Here is a 21,761-nt window from a genome sequence, read left to right on the forward strand (position 1 = left end):
GTAATCTTCCCAGTTAGTCCATTGCAGTTTAACTGCAGAATTCTGAAGTGCATAAGGGGAGACGTCGCCACTCTGGGGGTAAGTGACGGGTGACTACGCCTGGGTTGGGGAAGGCCAGGACGCAATTGCTGTTGTGGCCCTAGAGCTGGGCGTCCTTGGGCAAGCATTGGGGTACCCGGATGATTTGGGGTTGCGACCTGGCAACATGGCGCGATGAAACCCGTCGGGGGATTGCCGTCGCGGAGACCAGAACATCTAGGAAAGTGGCACCACCCAAGGCAGGAGCTGCATTGGGCGGATGTCGCAAACATATATATTCTGTGCTGGCAAACGGTGCAAACGGAGGTAGGGACTAAGAGTCTGTTTCCCTGACCTACACGATTGCTGTCGAAAAGAGGAGGGGGGGGGGGGGGAAGACGGGGGCAGGGGCTGTTGCTCAGCATTGCCTCCGACTCTACTACGAAGATTGTAGTTATGAGTGGTAGCAGCTGTTTGAGTTGTTGGCGCCGTGGGGCGCGAGCAGCAGCGGGTACTTGTTGTGGCTTGCTGAGCAGCGGGGCTGCTGGAAGGTAGAGGGGGGGGGCGCTTAGACGTAGACTATGGGACGCCCTTGGGCGTGAACAGCAAGGAGCCACAAAAGATTTATAAAAGTTACGTGGACGTCGGGTTTTGGGATCAAACCCAGAACAACCTGTCCGATGCAACCATCCCTTGCACGAGACACACTGAACAGAGTATGACCGTCCTAAAAAGATTCTTTTCCGGCAGATGCAGCAAAACCATTTCTCAGGACCGGGGTCAGGAGACGGACCCGGATTGGATTCGATGCCTTCCCGGAGTAAGAGAATATGGAGCAGTCCTGCTGCAAGGAGCTGCTGGGAGGATGACAATTTGTGGGAGGGACGAAACAAATTAGATGGGGTCACACTGAAATGACAGCCCTTGGTCGGGAAATATCCCGAGTCGCTCCGGTACATAGAACCGACTGCCTTGGGAAGCATCACGGTCGCCATATAAAGTTCCATTTTTGGAACTTCTAAAATGTTCTTTTTGTGCCCACACACGCACAGCTGGCACATGCACTTTTCTTCTATTGAATTGGCGATAATAGGCGTTAGCAAACGTTGTCTGTAACCCCCAAGTATCGTAAAAGAAATTCGTATGACTGTCATAGCTGTACTCAATATAGCATGAGTCTGTCCGTAAAATTATTTTATTAAGTAACTAGCAGGGTACCCGACGTTGTTCGGGATGCGTATTTATATTAAAGTAGCCCTTATTTTTTTCTTAAATATCGATATCTTGGGTCTTTAACAAATTTTAAAACATTTCTGCTAACCTAAATCACGAAACCATGTGCAGGATCCGTTTATATAAAACAATATTTATTTTCCCACATTATCCCTCCTCCCCTTTTATTGCTTGGTCCATCCCACTTACTTTACTCTGTGCCTTTTTCTGGCGATCCCATTCTTCTTATCTCGCGCTCAACCTCTTTTCGGTATTTTCTTCACTCTTCCCCACATTTCTATTACCATATCTTATTTTCAGTTCTTTTGTCTGAGCTTACCGCTAAAGCATGCAATAAATTCAGTAAATATTGCTTCAATCGGTTAAAAGTTATAAGCCGCAACTTACATACATACATATATGGATATACATGCACATTCAAAATATAAAACAGAAAATACTTACAGATTCTATTGATATACCAGAGAATAAAAGAAAGTTTTTTTTTATATATGGGTACATACATGTTTATTTCGCTTGCAAAATCGTTGAGTTTGACAAAAAAGCTACCTAGACCTTTTTAAAATTGTTAGTTTTTACAAATTAGGTTGGAAAAAATAATACTTTTTTGTTGAGTGAATAATTTTAAAAGAATTCATTTTGATAGCTTTTTACGACTTTCTAATTTTTAATTGTGGCATACATTAAGGCGAATTATATAAAACTGTTATAGACCCTGCTAACCATGAGTGGATAAAAATTCGGGTAATCGTATACTGACGCTATCCAAAAAATTGGATAATAAGTTGGATAATTTTGTTCGGCGAGGCGCCGATATTATCCATGGTGAAATGGGATATTTCGTGTACGTGTGATCTTCCATCTCTGTCGCACTCATTCAGAACCATCATATCAAAAGTGAATAGCTGAACTGCTCTCACAATGTAATTTTAAAAAGGTTGCATACTTTTAGGCGCTCCAGAGTTGCCAGCCCAATGATAAATTAATCCATAATGCGAATTGAAAATACCTAAAAAATTGCAAAAACCCCACAAAATAACCAAAAACCCCCAAAAAATGTCCAAAATTTTTCATTCTGTGTTTTTATTGAGAAATTACGATTTTCAACTTAAAAATACAGCAAATTCATTTTAAGTAAGTATGAATAATTTAGATAAATGCATATTTTGCATATTTACATTAAAAAATATTTACAAAAATTCGTTTCAGTTCATTCATTATGTTAAAATACATTTATGTATTAATACATTTCATTTTTCTATTGACTAGTGTTACGTTTTGCTTTTCATTTAAAATCCAAATAAATATTTTTCTTATTTAAAATATAGTTCAACTTAAAAATACAACAAATTCATTTTAAGTATGAATAATTTAGATATATGCATATTTTAGATATTTACATTAAAAAATATTTACAAAAATTCGTTTTACTTCATTCATTATGTTAAAATACATTTATCTATTAATACATTTCATTTTTCTATTGACTAGTGTTACGTTTTGCTTTTCATTTAAAATCCAAATAAATATTTTTCTTATTTAAAATATAGTTCAACTTAAAAATACAACAAATTCATTTTAAGTATGAATAATTTAGATATATGCATATTTAAGATATTTACATTAAAAAATATTTACAAAAATTCGTTTTACTTCATTCATTATGTTAAAATACATTTATCTATTAATACATTTCATTTTTCTATTGACTAGTGTTACGTTTTGCTTTTCATTTAAAATTCAAATAAATATGTTTCTTATTTAAAATATAGATTAGATATCATTCTTTCAATTAAATTTAATAAAATAAAAAAAAATAAAAACTAAATACTTTTACTTTCAAAATTTAGTTTTAATAATTTAAGAACAGTTACAAGTTTTTAAAAAAATAAATATATAAAACTATAAACATAGTTAAGCTCGAAAAAAACTTATGAAATTTGTTCAAATATATTATCCACTGACTTTGTATTGTGTATTTATAAGTAAGAAAAGTGTTTAACATAGGAAAGGAGTTCTGATGAGAATTCAAATAGAACGCTTTGTCGCATGCTTCGCTTGGACTTGGCATAAGTTGATCATAATTCAATATTCAACGAACTTTGTACAGCAAAATTTATATCGAAGAAAGCGAGGGATGCTACAAAACGTTCTATGTAAATCGGTATTGGGAATTGGAGGTTATTAACAAAAGAACAATATTATCATAAATGGTGGACTTGACTATTTATTATATTATAAATAATTTAACGTAATATTCGGAATCGGAAGTTTGAAAAAAAAAAAAAAAACAAAACAAAGTATAAAAAGAAAAAGTGGATTTCACAACTTATTGTTAGTTAACTATACTAATCTTAAAGTAAATAATATAAAGTAAAGAAATATTAGGAAGTTATTTACACAGTTAAAGAATAAAAAATATTTTTGTCTAATAACAGCAACTATCGCCACTTTTATTCATTTGTCGTCAGTTCAGCAGGTGATTTCATTTAATACTTTGTATATTTTACTCTCATTTACGCCATAGTGAATGCGATAGTCGCTGTTATTACACAAAAAATTTCTATGCATTAAAAATTAAATAGTAGTCAGCAATTTAACCCCAGATTTTTTTTTCGTCTGACATGCTTAAATCTATTGCGACTTAAAAGTACATAATGCCTAATAGCTAAAATCTTATCACTATGTATACTTGCGAATGCCCCTATTGATTATTAAAAAAGCAAATATTAATATTTAGCGACAAAAAATTACTAATTTCAAATATGTTGATACCTACCCAGAACCATATCTACGACCTTTAGACTTGTAAAGGATTTCTTCCCTAATCCGCCGTAGCAGTTATACTCCCACGCCAACTCGTCAGTAAAGAGTGACTGCATGACACTCTCGATTGAGCCTTTTGTGCCTTTTAGCCGAAAAATGATGGCCGACTATAAAATTATAAGATTATATATATATATATATATATGTATTCAATTGTAGAGTGCTTTATTTATATATTAGATCTAGTAAAAATAGGGGCATACCATAGCATCAGCGTGAGCCTTATTGGTAAGGCACTCTTCCACCTTCAGCAAAGTTTCTTCTGATGACATAGGGAGCAAACTTTGTAAAAGGTTTGTTCCTCGCTGCACACGTCTCCGGAGATATGGCCGATGCTTCTTTGCGTTTTGGCGGAAAGCACCTTAACCTCACGCAGAACTTGGCCTTGAGTCTGCACCTCTGCACGTTCGGGCATCTAAAATTTAAGTTGAGTTTCATTAAACTAAAATTTGACTTATGGACAAATCAGGATAGCGGTAGACCAAAGCATTAAATCAAACACCAAAGATTTATCAATTGGTTGTGAATTAATGCCAGCACTACCACTCTATGGACTGAATTTATTAAAAAAACCCACCTTGTCGGCAATCACTTTTTCTAAAGCGGCTAGTCGTTTCAACAATTCTTCCTGCCGGGCCTCTATCCTTGAAACTGCAGCCAAAAGGCGTTCCATTTGAGTGACCTCTTCAAAGTCACTCTTTTCAGCCAGTGGTTGGGTGGCAGCACGTTCGTAAAATGTTTGGGAAGTTTTAAAGCGTCGTGATACTAAAAAACAAGAAGCATACAATTATAAAGAATTTAGTGAGAATAATCATTATGATAGGCAGAACTAAGAATAAAAAAATTGCATTACCATTTGCCTGACTGGTTCCCGGCTCCTCTTCCTCGACAAAATTTGAATCCATATTTGACCTATGAAAAATTATAAAATAGATTATGTAATAATGGCACTAAAATAAATTTATTACCTACTGGGATTGCAAAATACTTAAAGTCTAGGTCTGCCTTACTTATGCTATAAATGCTCTCATCTATAATCTGACCTACTAAAATACCTAATCCAGATGAGGAAACAATGGGCTCTCTAAAAACGTCTGCAACTTGTGTCAAAATTACAACATTAAAAGTGTTTCCTTCGCTCTGTTGGTTGACTATTTTTAGGGAACCCATTTTACTGCTATAAAAAAAACTATCCCTGTCTTTGGTAGAACTTATAACAAATTTATCCATACTTGAAATTTTGCTGAAATCCGTAAAATTGCGCCTTTCTTCAATTCTCAAAAATAATTGCTGCAGTATATTATTTGGACTATTAATCATTTTCTTAATATATTGCATATAATTTTCGAATTTATATGCTGAAAAGTTATCTAGTGGACCGAACTGTTTAACGCAATCAGTTAAATGTAAAAGCCCGTGAACATTAAAACTAACAAAATCCGCACCGTATAATTCAGCAAACACTCTAACAAATTCTTCTAACATTTCATTCGCGACATTGGATTCTACTCTACAAGACTTCTCACAAGAGAGAAGTCTAATACCGCAATGTAATAGCAAAAAGTGAGAATACAGGTTGTCTGGAATGCAGTCTTTTAAAACGAACAAGCCTGAATACAATAAAAATTGGCGGTATTCTGTTGACTTCCAGTTTTTTACTTGATCTAAATCTCGGCTGCGTCTAGGGAATTCAGAGGGAACGTAACTGTTGAGAAACTTCAATTTTGCATTCATTCTTGTTACGTTCCCTCTTGTTACAAGCTTTTCAAGTAGTTTCTTCATTACTCCTAAGTCCACTAAATGCATAGGTTCTAAAGGGAACTGAGAAACCATGTCAATATTTACGGATTCTAACACATTTTCATTATCCCTAAATTGATCTAAATGATGTTGCATATCTACTCTATTCTTAAAAGAAATATCTGTTCTGGGTTCTGCTAGAACTTGAGAAAAGCTCATCCTAGCTCCGAACCTCTGACCTACTTGTTCACATTTAGGGCAGCTTCTTGCCCCCGTGTGCGACTTGACACCAGTTACAAAAGATCGTGCTGGTGAATCGCAAGTGAAAAGCCTTATATCAAATTCTTTTAAAACTTCAGCGGATCCTACCTTTACTCCGTTCTGACGTAAATTATTTACTTCTGCGCAAAATTCCAATAAAAAACTATTTACGTCCGGCGGCTTACTCATTCCTGAGTAGCAAGCCATGAAAAAGGGCCTTGATTTGGGAAACTCTACTACGTGACCTAAAATTGGCCATAATGCCCTATTAGAACTTTTGAAAATTTTCAGTCCGTCTATGCCTACATCTATGGAAATCCGTTCCAAGTCTTGTAAAAAATTAAATTCTTCAAATGCGAAATTGTACTGTATTCCCAAATACAATAGCTCCCCCTCGGGAAAAGGTCTAATATAAACTGCTTCCCTACTTGTTCCCATAACTGTTCGAGCATCTAACGGTAGTCCTTTGAGTCCGGCGCCCTCCAAGGAACGTAGAAGGTCGGTAAGGCTGATTTGAGTTGTTTTTTGCCGGATCGCCCAACCTTTCAACGCTGATCGTATTCTGTCTGTGAGGCTTAATGTCTCCTCCAAACTTTCTACCAACTCATCGTCGTCAAATAAAAACCTCTCACTGTCGCTATCGCTATCGATATATTCTTCGTCAATATTTAAGTCAAAAGTAGTGGGCTCCGCATTGGGAAGTGGCTCATCATCGCTTGCTACTCTGAGAATAAAAGTATCCCTGCTAGTAGATGGTATATCATCACTGCCTACTTTGGAAGATTCGTTAAGGCCTATATGTGCTTCCCTACTAGTTGATGGTATATCATCACTAACTACTCTAGAAGAGTCGTTGAGCCTACGAAACTTGTTTACAGTTTCATCATAAACTGCCTTCTCCTTCCTCAAAAGTTTGTTAAATGTTTTCCTATTCATGTTTGTTTTAATGATAAATAGCTAATAGTTATATAAAAAAGATAAAAATAACTATGATTATAATAATGAAAATAAAACTAGTAATATTATTAATAATAATGATAAGAATAAAATAACAAATATAATAATGGCTAATATAATAATATTTGTAATAAAAATTGAAAATGTGGTGTATGTCCTTTATAATTGACCCATAAATGAACTGCAAATAAGAAAATTAAAAGAAAAAATTAGTAAAATTTACAAATAAAACAGAAACAAACACATAATGAAAGCTACAGATGAATTAAAATAAGGTCAGGAAGTCTAAGTTGGGGGAAACTGAACATTTTATACCAAGCCGATTTTAGGCACAAAAAAAAAACTGAAATTGTTCAATAATATACTACTTACGGTCTAATTCTGATAGTAATCGGTAACATAGCAATGCATAGTTTCGCGATTGAAATAAAATTAAAAATTAAATAAATGCTTCTAAACTACACCGGGTACTCCAATGCTTACCCAAGGCGTCCTGTCCCAGGGCAACAACAGCGTCCTCACCTACCACAACTCAGGCGTAGTCACCCGTCACTTACCCCTAGCGTGCTGACGCCTCCCCCGCTGCCCTTCAGAATTCTGCCGTTAAACTGTAATAGATAACTGTGAAGATCACTGAGATAGTCCATTTCATGAAGCGGTACAACATCTGCCATGCTGCGATTCAAGAGACTAAACTAACAGCAAGATCTGCATTGCAGACCTGTCTTGTGTATAATGTCCACAGAAAAGATCGCGAGAGCGGAAATGGAGGCGGCCTTGCGTTTGTCATACACCACTCTGCGCAATATCATCTGTTTGATTCCGACATCGACTGCAAAGACAGTGTCTTAGAACGTCATGGCCTATCTGTCCGGTCAGGTGATGCAAACCTAGGAATCACCAACATCTACATCCCCCATAAAATAAAATGATAAAGTTTCCATCGCCTTTAGCAATGCGCAAGCGTTTTCTGTGGGCATTTAGTAATGCATCTTTCTGTAGGCAAGGTTATAGACGTCGTGCAAGCAGACGGACGCATTAACAAAAACAAGACTCACCCATTACCATCACCTCCACAAGGCCAAGCCCTCTAAATCAATAGGCCCAGGCGAAATAGTCATACCCGTGCAAAAAACCTTCGCGCTGAAAAAATAAACAACATAACGCACGTTTTCAACCTCTCGCTGAGGTCCTTAGTCGTTCCCGAACAATGGAAAATTGATAGGATATTTCCACCACTAAAGCCTGGGAAACCAGCAAACGAAGGCGAGTCATATCGACCATTCTCACTCTTTTCGTCAGTCTTTGCAAAGCCACCCATAAATATTACTTCCTCAAAAAGCATAACACTACCCGCGTTAAACGCCATAAACACTCAGATAAGTTACGGACTGAACCAGGAAAAACCGCAGCATAGGATGGTGCTCGTGGCACTTGACCTGTCCAAAGCTTTTGATACAGTGAACCACGACATGCTACTCGAACACATAGAAGGTCCACACCTTCCCCTTTGACTTTACAGGAACAAAACCGGTAAACAGGTGGTGGGGTTGATGGTGGTGTCGTATCCCCGCTTATGTTTAATTTATACATACCAAAGCTCCCTTACCCACCGTATCTTATGCCTACGACCTGGAACCATTACCGACTAATTCCTAGGCCACTCTGTTTACGACGTGGAAGAAATAGATGACACATTGGAATGGGGTGAAGCACTAGTAACACAACAAAATAAAACCGAATATCACGATCGCAATGTTGAAATAGTGTCCAACAATGGTTTAGAGATAGAAACTATATTCGCGAAAACACCTTTCAACACAACTTTTTTTTTCTGTGTACACAGGAAATAATTTTTTGTACAAAAGGATTTTGCACGGATTAAATTTCGATTGCACCCCATTGGGGACCGGCCAGCGTCTTTTGACACCCTTCCCGATATTATTGGACGCGTATAAAGAGTGTCATGCTTTCGTATAGAATTGCCATCATTTGAACGCCTCAAACATTTTTTCCCGTTTTCGGATTCGCATTCTGGGTCCTAGACGCATATTTTGGTAATTCTATACGACAGTATGACACTGCTAATACGCGTCCAAAAATATCGAGAGAGGTGTGAAACGACTCGTCTTAACATCAGTACTAATAATCCGCAACCGGAAAATAAAAATTTTAACTCGTTCAAAAGATATTAACGAAAACCCGAAAAATGTCCCGAGGGTCCCTCAGAAACCGGGGGTGGTATCCATAGTATTTCTCCGCAGAACACCTTTCTGCGTTGGCGGCCTTCGGCTGCGCTTATAAAAAATTACCCTGGATGGGTCCAACACCGGTTTGGAGACCAAAAATAAAACGCGCAAAACACTTATGTTCACATTTTTTTTTGTGGGTAGAATAACATTACAACACCCACATGAAAATCGCCAACTTCAACTGCAAATATATCCGGACAGAGATTAAATTTTTCTTTTCCGCCTTCGGATTATTATTGTCGAGGTCAATAAGCGTCTTTTGACACGTCTCCCGATATTTTTGGAACCGTATTAGCAGTGTCATGCGGTCGTATAGAATTACCCATCTTTTGATAAATCTCCCGACATTTTTGGACGTGTGTTTATAGTGTGATGGGTAGTTCTCGACAATAATCCGAAGGCGGAAAAGAAACATTTAATCTCTGTCCGGATATATTTGCAGTTGAAGTTGGCGATTTTCATGTGGGTGTTGTAATGTTATTCTACCCAAAAAAAAAATTGTGAACATAGGTGTTTTGCGCGTTTTAGTTTTGGTCTCCAAACCGGTGTTGGACCTACCCAACGTACTTTTTTATAAGCGCGGCCGAAGGCCGCCAACGCAGAAAGGTGTTCTGCGCAGAAATACTATGGATTCCACCCCCGGTTACGATTACCTATAGGCTCATCTTCATCAATACCGTATCCTTTTCATCAGCTTCTAGTACGGTTACTTCACTTATTTCCTCGATGATTAAACTGCAGATTATTTAGACGCGTATAACAATCGCCACAGGTATTCACTGGCAATCCGTCATGAGGCTGCACTGCAATTGTTGTAAATTTGGTCAGCTTTTTGGGTAAACCGGGTATGACGAACAAACCGTAGCTAGATCCATTCTGCATCTTTTTTAGGCAATTCCGACAAATCGAATTTATGGTACACATTTTTTCTTCCTTCATTGTGCATTAATTGTTATTAATTTTTACTTCTATTTATTTACAAATACACTATCTTTGCAAAATTTTCTGCGCTGTCAATAACGTCAATATCGCACGAATTTAAGTCAAAGAATAATAAGGAAAAAACAGATGTTGCGATGTTGCGAGTTACCAGAGAACTGCTATTTGGAACAGTTGCCTATAATATTACCTATGCAAGGTTCAGTTGGTCTTTCTTATACATACATATATTAAAATATCATTTGTAAAGATATGAGCGGTTGACTTTCAATAGAAATTTTACGTGACCCACGCTTTTTTTTATGTTTGACCAATGCCCTTGATTGATGAGGAATGTGATGACTAGTACCTACCTAATTACTTCCTAGGTAATTCTTTACGACAGCATGACTCTGCTAATACGTGTCCAAAAATATCGAGAGAGGTATCAAACGGCACGTCTTGACATCAGTATTGATAATCAGAAGGCGGAGAAGGTATAGTCTAGTTGATGGGTCGACTGCTAATACGCGTCCAAAAATATCGAGAGAGGTGTCCAGCGACGCGTATTGACATCAGTATTAATAATCCGCAGGTGGAAAATAAAAATTTTAACTCGTTCAAAAGATATTAACGAAAAACCGAAAAAAGACCCGCTGGTACCTCCGAACCCGGGGGTGGAATCCACAGTATTGTTGCGCAGAACACCTTTCTGCGTTGGCGGCCTTTGGCCGCGCTTATAAAAAATTACCCTGGGTGGGTCGAACACCGGTTTGGTGGGTACAACATTTTGATGTTTTTGGGTACAACAAAAACATCAAAATAACAACCAAATGAACATTTTCAATTTTGTTTGCAAATATCTCGGGAAAGAAATCAAATTTTCTATTTCCGCTTCCGGTCCAGGGTCAAAAGCGTGTTTGGGACACCTCTCCCGATATTTTTGAACGAGTTTTAGTTAAACTAAAGAATTACCAAATTTTAATTTCCGCTTTCGGATTCGTTGTCTTAGATCCAAATCACGTCTTTTGAACCTTTCACGATATTTTTAGACGAGTTTGAGCAGTTGTGTGCTAAAGTAATGAATTACCGTCGATATGATCTGGCAAAGTTGATTTTGCGTAATTGATCAGCTGATTTTTGTTTACTTTTTACCAAGATACAATGTGCAACTCATTGCAGTCACCCGGGCTAATAAATAAATAAATTAACAATTGAACAAACTAGTTTCGCTAAAACTAAGAAAAAAATTAGATGAATTTTATTCAGTTTATTGAAAATTCAAAAAAATATGCTATCGAAAACTAAAATAAAATTAAAGAAAAAAAAAACTTTTTTAAAAATAAGCTTTTATTATTTTGGTTAATAAAATTAACTAAAAAGTAAACAATAAATTGACTCTAAAGAAATATAACACTTTATAAGTTCATTGTAAGCTTAAACGATAATTAGGCTTTTTCGTCTGCGACAAAGAAAATCTATATTGTTTTTAATTATATATTTTTAACATTAAAACTTTACACCTAAATTATTAAATCTTACAGTTTATATCACAGTCCTAGTTGTTCTAATAAAAAACGTGTTAAATTTTGATGTGATAATTAAGAACATTTAGGATCTCATTTTCTTGCTATCGCAATGTAACACGCTTTTATTAGAACAATTAGGACTGTGATATAAACTGTAAGATTTAATAATTTAGGTGTAAAGTTTTAATGTTAAAAATATATAATTAAAAACAATATAGATTTTTTTTGTCGCAGACGAAAAAGCCTAATTATCGTTTAAGCTTACAATGAACTTATAAAGTGTTATATTTCTTTAGAGTCAATTTATTGTTTACTTTTTAGTTAATTTTATTAACCAAAATAATAAAAGCTTATTTTTAAAAAATTTTTTTTTTTCTTTAATTTTATTTTAGTTTTCGATAGCATATTTTTTTGAATTGTCAATAAACTGAATAAAATTCATCTAATTTTTTTCTTAGTTTTAGCGAAACTAGTTTGTTCAATTGTTAATTTATTTATTTATTAGCCCGGGTGACTGCAATGAGTTGCACATTGTATCTTGGTAAAAAGTAAACAAAAATCAGCTGATCAATTACGCAAAATCAACTTTGCCAGATCATATCGACGGAAATTCATTACTTTAGCACACAACTGCTCAAACTCGTCTAAAAATATCGTGAAAGGTTCAAAAGACGTGATTTGGATCTAAGACAACGAATCCGAAAGCGGAAATTAAAATTTGGTAATTCTTTACTGTAACTAAAACTCGTTCAAAAATATCGGGAGAGGTGTCCCAAACACGCTTTTGACCCTGGACCGGAAGCGGAAATAGAAAATTTTATTTCTTTCCCGAGATATTTGCAAACAAAATTGAAAATGTTCATGTGGTTGTTATTTTGATGTTTTTGTTGTACCCAAAAACATCAAAATGTTGTACCCACCAAACCGGTGTTCGACCCACCCAGGGTAATTTTTTATAAGCGCGGCCGAAGGCCGCCAACGCAGAAAGGTGTTCTGCGCAACAATACTGTGGATTCCACCCCCGGGTTCGGAGGTACCAGCGGGTCTTTTTTCGGTTTTTCGTTAATATCTTTTGAACGAGTTAAAATTTTTATTTTCCACCTGCGGATTATTAATACTGATGTCAAGACGCGTCGCTGGACACCTCTCTCGATATTTTTGGACGCGTATTAGCAGTCGACCCATCAACTAGACTATACCTTCTCCGCCTTCTGATTATCAATACTGATGTCAAGACGTGTCGTTTGATACCTCTCTCGATATTTTTGGACACGTATTAGCAGAGTCATGCTGTCGTAAAGAATTACCTAGGAAGTAATTAGGTAGGTACTAGTCATCACATTCCTCATCAATCAAGGGCATTGGTCAAACATAAAAAAAAGCGTGGGTCACGTAAAATTTCTATTGAAAGTCAACCGCTCATATCTTTACAAATGATATTTTAATATATGTATGTATAAGAAAGACCAACTGAACCTTGCATAGGTAATATTATAGGCAACTGTTCCAAATAGCAGTTCTCTGGTAACTCGCAACATCGCAACATCTGTTTTTTCCTTATTATTCTTTGACTTAAATTCGTGCGATATTGACGTTATTGACAGCGCAGAAAATTTTGCAAAGATAGTGTATTTGTAAATAAATAGAAGTAAAAATTAATAACAATTAATGCACAATGAAGGAAGAAAAAATGTGTACCATAAATTCGATTTGTCGGAATTGCCTAAAAAAGATGCAGAATGGATCTAGCTACGGTTTGTTCGTCATACCCGGTTTACCCAAAAAGCTGACCAAATTTACAACAATTGCAGTGCAGCCTCATGACGGATTCCCAGTGAATACCTGTGGCGATTGTTATACGCGTCTAAATAATCTGCAGTTTAATCATCGAGGAAATAAGTGAAGTAACCGTACTAGAAGCTGATGAAAAGGATACGGTATTGATGAAGATGAGCCTATAGGTAATCGTAACCGGGGGTGGAATCCATAGTATTTCTGCGCAGAACACCTTTCTGCGTTGGCGGCCTTCGGCCGCGCTTATAAAAAAGTACGTTGGGTAGGTCCAACACCGGTTTGGAGACCAAAACTAAAACGGGCAAAACACCTATGTTCACAATTTTTTTTGTGGGTAGAATAACATTACAACACCCACATGAAAATCGCCAACTTCAACTGCAAATATATCCGGACAGAGATTAAATGTTTCTTTTCCGCCTTCGGATTATTGTCGAGAACTACCCATCACACTATAAACACACGTCCAAAAATGTCGGGAGATTTATCAAAAGATGGGTAATTCTATACGACCGCATGACACTGCTAATACGGTTCCAAAAATATCGGGAGACGTGTCAAAAGACGCTTATTGACCTCGACAATAATAATCTGAAGGCGGAAAAGAAAAATTTAATCTCTGTCCGGATATATTTGCAGTTGAAGTTGGCGATTTTCATGTGGGTGTTGTAATGTTATTCTACCCACAAAAAAAAATGTGAACATAAGTGTTTTGCGCGTTTTATTTTTGGTCTCCAAACCGGTGTTGGACCCATCCAGGGTAATTTTTTATAAGCGCAGCCGAAGGCCGCCAACGCAGAAAGGTGTTCTGCGGAGAAATACTATGGATACCACCCCCGGTTTCTGAGGGACCCTCGGGACATTTTTCGGGTTTTCGTTAATATCTTTTGAACGAGTTAAAATTTTTATTTTCCGGTTGCGGATTATTAGTACTGATGTTAAGACGAGTCGTTTCACACCTCTCTCGATATTTTTGGACGCGTATTAGCAGTGTCATACTGTCGTATAGAATTACCAAAATATGCGTCTAGGACCCAGAATGCGAATCCGAAAACGGGAAAAAATGTTTGAGGCGTTCAAATGATGGCAATTCTATACGAAAGCATGACACTCTTAATACACGTCCAATAATATCGGGAAGGGTGTCAAAAGACACTGGCCGGTCCCCTGTTGTTGTTGTTGTTGTAGCGATAAGGTTGCTCGACGAAGGCTTTGGGGAGTGTTATCGATGTGATGGTCCTTTGCCGGATACAGATCCGGTACGCTCCGGTACCATGGCACCATTAAGGCGCTAGCACGACCATCTCGGGAACGATTTATGTGGCCACATTAAACCTTCAGGCCATTCCCTCCCTCCCCACCCGCAAGTTCCATGATGGGCTTGGGGTCGCCAGAGCCTCGTCTGTTAGTGAAACAGGATTCGCCACGGATAGGTGAGGTTGACAATTGGGTTTGGAGAAGCTATATATTGCGCAGGCAACCTGAAGGGTTGCGCTACACAGCCCCTTGAATATGGTATTTTAGTCGCCTCTTACGACAGGAATACCTACCGCGGGTATATTCTGATCCCCTAACCCGCTGGGGGCCGGTCCCCTAATGGGGTGCAATCAAAATTTAATCCGTGCAAAATGCCTTTGTACACAAAATTGTTTCCTGTGTACAAAAACATTACAACAACCACACAAAAAATTGCAATTTCTTTTGCAAGTATCTCTTCACAGACTAAAAATTTGTGTTTTCATATTCGCGTTTCTGGGTCCAAAACGCATATTTTGATACATCTCCCGATATTTTTATACGTTTATATAGAGTTTTGTTGTTGTTGTTGTAGCAGTGATTTATTTAGAGTGAATAGAATTACCTAAATTAATTAACATACATATCTTTAAATATGTCCACATTCTTTTTCTTTGCCAACAAGATCATAAACAAATGGCACCATAGTATCCGCTTGTTACCCCAAGCAAACCAACACTTTCGAGGGTGGTATAAAAAGGCGAGCGTTTGCTTTCGTATTAAATAAGCGGAACATAATAACTATTTATTTCACATTTATATAAAAAAAAAAATTTTTTTTCTTTAGCTCACAACTGCTAAAACTAGTCATAAAATATCGGGAGAGGTGTTAAGAGGGCGTCTTTGAATCAGGACAACGAATACAAAAACGGAAATTGAAAATTTTATATCTCTGCAGAGATATTTTTAGTTGAAGTTGGCGTTTTTCATGTGATTATTGTATTGTTGTTGTTCACAGGAAAACATTTTGTATACGAAGGTAATTTGCACTGATTTAATTTTGATTCCACCTCCTTGGTGGTATATTTTTATCAGCGCGGCCGAAGGCCAAAATTCTATGCATCACACCGCCGGTTTCGCAGGGATCGGGGATCATTTTTCGTGTTTCCGTTAATACATTTTGGGTAACTGCAAATATCTCTGCACAGATATAAAATTTTCAATTTCCACTTTCAGATTCGTTGTTCTGAGTCCAAAGCTCTTTTATTGACACCTCTCCCGATATATTTTGACTAGTTTTAGCAGTTGTGAGCTAAAGAAAAGAATTACCAGCAAATATTGTGCCATCAAACACTTCAACTAATTTGGCTATCACCATAATACCTGTATTTACTCAGAACCATTCATATTATGACAATACCAAACAATATTCCTGATCTCGGTCAGGTCCATAATATGTAACACTGATTTGGTATCTTCATAATAAGGGCAAGTTCTGCAATATATTTCCAAATTTGCACTCCTACAACAACAAAAAAGTTAGTTATACTAAAATAACTAAACATTTACTTACCTCAGATAATCCAACATTGAAGTGGCGTCTTGGAGAAGCCCTTTTGTGACTGATGAAAGCTGGTTTATTACGTTGGAGGTTTTTTTTTTTGAACGTTCACTTTTCTGTTATATTTTTATTTTTTTTATTTTTAATGTCCTTACTCACTTGAGCACTTCTAAAATTCAATTTTTATTAAATTGTTTTGAAATTAGACGCGTTTTGCTTAAAAAATTTTCAAAAATGGTGGCGAAATGTGTAGTATCTTATTGTTTCATTCCCACATCATACTACTGTTTCATTCGCACATCTTAGAAATACCACAATTATGAAAAATGTCCCACAAATGTGAGTTGGTGTTAGTTGTGTCCAAAAAGAAGTTGAGATAGTATTGGTTTTTGAGGTGAAAATAGCAAAATGTGGTTAGCCATGGTTAGCAGGGGAATAACTTATGCGCATACATAAACATATATAGCATTATGATTGTTATAAAAGTGAATGCTTACATACTTAGCACACATAAAACAAGACAATATGTAGCGCTCTCGGTCACTGCTGAGTCGTATAAGTTGTTCTTCTTCATTTTCAAAGAAGCGATTTAAATTTCTCCTAACTTGCTGCGTGCTTAAACGAATTTCTCTCTCAGGGGAGGTTTCTAATTCGCGAGACAGGGCGTGACTTTCACGATCAGCCATCTGCCTATTGGCCCTTTGGTCACTTGTTTCCTGTGACCTTAAGTTTGCTGAGCGGATGCGTTGATCATTTAAACGGCATTCTCTTTCGACAACAGGTTCAGAACCTCGAGACAATATGTGGCGCTCTCGGTCATTGCTGAGTCGTATAAGTTGTTCTTCTTCATTTTCAAAGAAGCGATTTAAATTTGTCCTAACTTGCTGCGTACTTAAACGAATTTCTCTCTCAGGGGAGATTTCTAATTCGCGAGACAGCGCGTGACTTTCACGATCAGCCATCTGCCTATTGGCCCTTTGGTCACTTGTTTCCTGTGACCTTAAGTTTGCTGAGCGGATGCGTTGATCATTTAAACGGCATTCTCTTTCGACAACAGGTTCAGAACCTCGAGACAATATGTGGCGCTCTCGGTCATTGCTGAGTCGTATAAGTTCTTCTTCATTTTGAAAGAAGCGATTTAAATTTGTCCTAACTTGCTGCGTACTTAAACGAATTTCTCTCTCAGGGGAGGTTTCTAATTCGCGAGAAAGCGCGTGACTTTCACGATCAGCCATCTGCTTATTGTCCCTTTGGTCCCTTGTTTCCTGTGACCTTAAGTTTGTGGAGCGGATACGCTGATCATTTAGAGGGGATTCTCTCTCGACAACAGGTTCAGAACTTCGAGACAATACATGGTGCTCTCGGGCAGTGCTGAGTCGTGTATGTCGACCTTCACTGCTTTCAAAAAATCGATTTAAATTAGTCCTAACTTGCTGCAAACTAAGACGAATTTCTCTTTCGTGCGGTGCTTCCAATTCGCGCGACAAAGCATGGCGTTCTCTATCAATATGTCGGCGCGCATACCTTTCGGAAGGAGTTTCCATAGACCTGATAAATGCTATACGTTCTCTATTTGCCGAAAGCCTCGTTTCATAATTTTCACTCGATTCTTGTGATCGCATTAGTCTTAACCTCTTAGCAGCTTTAGCGCGTTTAGATAAATTTGAACGCTTTTTGGGCATAGTGTTTCTAAAAATAATGCAATGAAAATTAAATGGGCACATAACAAATAACCTTTCCGACATTTGGTATTACAGCATTTACGAAAATTTTATTTAGTTACGACAACCAATCGCACACCTACCAAAGCATCGCAGTACACACGAAAACTTTGCGCCACCTGTCAGCGAATAGATAAATCGAATTGCACCAAAAGGTTTGAGTCCCTGATTAACGCGTGTAAAAGGTTTAAAATCTTAGCTAAAAGTATTTCATATTGTAGGTAAATTTATAGATTTTGGAGAAAATACATTTTGACCGATAACTCAGTTATCGATTAATTTATCGAAATATCACAAAATTCAAATGAAACCTGTGAGCTTCCTCTATTGTTTGATGCCCATATTGTACGCATATTTAGAGGTTTTAGGTAACCTCATTTTAACCGGTTATCGTAATATGGCAGCGTGAAATAATTTTTTTTGGTACGTCACTGTATCTATTCATGAATTTGATTTTTAATTTATATGAAATTGAAAAAAAAAAATTTGCAAAGGCATTCTTTGTTTGGAAACTAAGTGCATTTTCCTTCGTTTTTCAAAAAAAGAAAATCCTTAAAAGTAGCTTAATTATAGCTTAAACAACTATATCTTTTTTGTTTCTCACGCGATTTTACTGAAATAAGTTCTAGATTCCCTTCTGGATTACAGGCTATCCATCTGTGAAAGTCTCATAAAAATCCATCCTTTAGTTTCCGAGATTATCGATACAGACAAACAGAAAAGAGTGGTGCCGATGGATTCTACGACATTCCAAACGTCAAGTACACTCATTTTTTTTTAGAAATCTTGGATGTACAGACACGATTTTCTAGAGATTTATTATAGTATAGATAATTTTTGTTAAGCACTTTTATGCTTTTTTCCTTTTCGTGTTTTTATACTCAGTTGAGCAGAGCTCACAGAGTATATTAACTTTGATTGGATAACGGTTGGTTGTACAGGTATAAAGGAATCGAGATAGATATAGACTTCCATATATCAAAATCATCAGTATCGAAAAAAAATTCGATTGAGCCATATCCGTCCGTCCGTCCGTCTGTCCGTTAACACGATAACTTGAGTAAATTTTGAGGTATCTTGATGAAATTTGGTATGTAGGTTCCTGGGCACTCATCTCAGATCGCTATTTAAAATGAACGATATTGGACAATAACCACGCCCACTTTTTCGATATCGAAAATTTCGAAACATCGAGAAAGTGCGATAATTCATTACCAAATACGGATTAAGCGATGAAACTTGGTATGTGAGTTGAACTTATGACGCAGAATAGAAAACTAGTAAAATTTTGGACAATGGGCGTGGCACCGCCCACTTTTAAAAGAAGGTAATTTAGAAGTTTTGCAAGCTGTAATTTGGCAGTCGTTGAAGATATCATGATGAAATTTGGCAGGAACGTTACTCTTATTACTATATGTCCGCTTAATAAAATTTGCAAAATCGGAGAACGACCACGCCCACTTTTTAAAAAAAATTTTTTTTAAATTCAAATTAAAAAAAAAAGTTAATATCTTTACAGTATATAAGTAAATTATGTCAACATTCAACTCCAGTAATGATATGTTGCAACAAAATACAAAAATAAAAGAAAATTTCAAAATGGGCGTGGCTTCGCCCTTTTTCATTTAATTTGTCTAGGATACTTTTAATGCCATAAGTCGAACAAAAATTTACCAATTCTTGTGAAATTTGGTAGAGGCTTAGATTCTAGGACGATAACTGTTTTCTGTGAAAAATGGCGAAATCGGTTGAAGCCACGCCCAGTTTTTATACACAGTCGACCGTCTGTCCTTCCGCTCGGATGTTAACACAATAACTTGAGCAAAAATCGATATATCTTTACTAAACTCAGTTCACGTACTTATCTGAACTCACTTTATATTGGTGTAAAAAATGGCCGAAATCCGACTATGACCACGCCCACTTTTTCGATATCGAAAATTACGAAAAATGAAAAAATGCCATAATTATATACCAAATACGAAAAAAGGGATGAAACATGGTAATTGTATTGGTCTATTGACGCAAAATATAACTTTAGAAAAATCTTGGTAAAATGGGTATGACACCTACCATATTAAGTAGAAGATAATGAAAAATTTTTGCAGGGCGAAATCAAAAGCCCTTGGAATCTTGGAAGGAATACTGTTCGTGGTATTACATATATAAATAAATTAGCGGTACTCGACAGATGATGTTCTGGATCACCCTGGTCCACATTTTGGTCGATATCTCGAAAACGCCTTCACATATACAACTAAGGGCCACTCCCTTTTAAACCCGTCATTAATACCTTTAATTTGATACCCATATCGAACAAACACATTCTAGAGTCACCCCTGGTCCACGTTTATGGCGAGATCTCGAAAAGGCGTCCACATATAGAACTAAGGCCCGCTCCTTTTTAAAATACTCATTAACACATTTCATTTGATACCCATATCGTACAAAAAAATTCTAGAGTCACCCCTGGCCCACCTTTACGGCGATATCTCGAAAAGGCATCCACCTATAGAACTAAGGCCCACTCCCTTTTAAAATACTCATTAACACCTTTCATTGGATACCCATATCGTACAAACAAATTCTAGAGTCACCCCTGGTCCACCTTTATGGCGATATCTTGAAAAGGCGTCCACCTATAGAACTAAGGCCCATGCCCTTTTAAAATACTCATTAACACCTTTCATTTGATACCCATATCGTACAAACAAATTCTAGAGTCACCCCTGGTCCACGTTTATGGCGATATCTCGAAAAGGTGTCCACATATAGAACTAAGGCCCGCTCCTTTTTAAAATACTCATTAACACATTTCATTTGATACCCATATCGTACAAAAAAATTCTAGAGTCACCCCTGTCCCACCTTTATGGCGATATCTCGAAAAGGCATCCACCTATAGAACTAAGGCCCACTCCCTTTTAAAATACTCATTAACACCTTTCATTGGATACCCATATCGTACAAACAATTTCTAGAGTCACCCCTGGTCCACCTTTATGGCGATATCTTGAAAAGGCGTCCACCTATAGAACTAAGGCCCATGCCCTTTTAAAATACCATTAACACCTTTCATTTGATACCCATATCGTACAAAATAAATTCTAGAGTCACCCCTGGTCCGCCTTTATGGCGATATCTCGAAAAGGCGTCCACCTATAGAACTTAGGCCCACTCCCTTTTAAAATTATCATTAACACATTTCATTTGATACCCATATCGTACAAAAAAATTCTAGAGTCAGGCCTGGTCCACCTTTATGGCGATATCCCTAAATGGCGTCCAACTATAGAACTATGGCCCACTTCCTCTTAAAATACTCTTTAATACCTTCCATTTGATACACATGTCATACAAACACATTCCAGGGTTACCCTAGGTTCTTTTTACAACATGGTGATTTTCCCTTACTTTGTCTCCACAGCTCTCAACTGAGTATGTAATGTTCGGTTACACCCGAACTTAGCCTTCCTTACTTGTTTGTTTACACTTTATCACTTTATTCTTATTGTGTCCGTACCGACCGCGTTTTTATACTCAGTTGAGCAGAGCTCACAGAGTATATTACCTGTGATTGGATAACGGTTGGTTGTAAAGGTATAAAGGAATCGAGATAGATATAGACTTCCATATATCAAATCATCAGTATCGAAAAAAATTTGATTGAGCCATGTCCGTCCGTCCGTTAACAAAATAACTTGAGTAAATTTTG

At 36.9% G+C, this 21,761-nt stretch overlaps 1 pseudogene; it reads right to left on the minus strand.

Moving 5' to 3' along the window:
- Nucleotides 1–3,839: 3,839 nt before the first annotated feature.
- Nucleotides 3,840–5,069, minus strand: LOC137236051 (uncharacterized; annotated as a pseudogene).
- Between the last annotated feature and the right edge of the window lie 16,692 nt (nucleotides 5,070–21,761).

The sequence above is a fragment of the Eurosta solidaginis genome, unplaced genomic scaffold, assembly GCF_040869045.1.
Source record: "Eurosta solidaginis isolate ZX-2024a unplaced genomic scaffold, ASM4086904v1 ctg00001279.1, whole genome shotgun sequence".
NCBI lineage: Eukaryota > Metazoa > Arthropoda > Insecta > Diptera > Tephritidae > Eurosta > Eurosta solidaginis.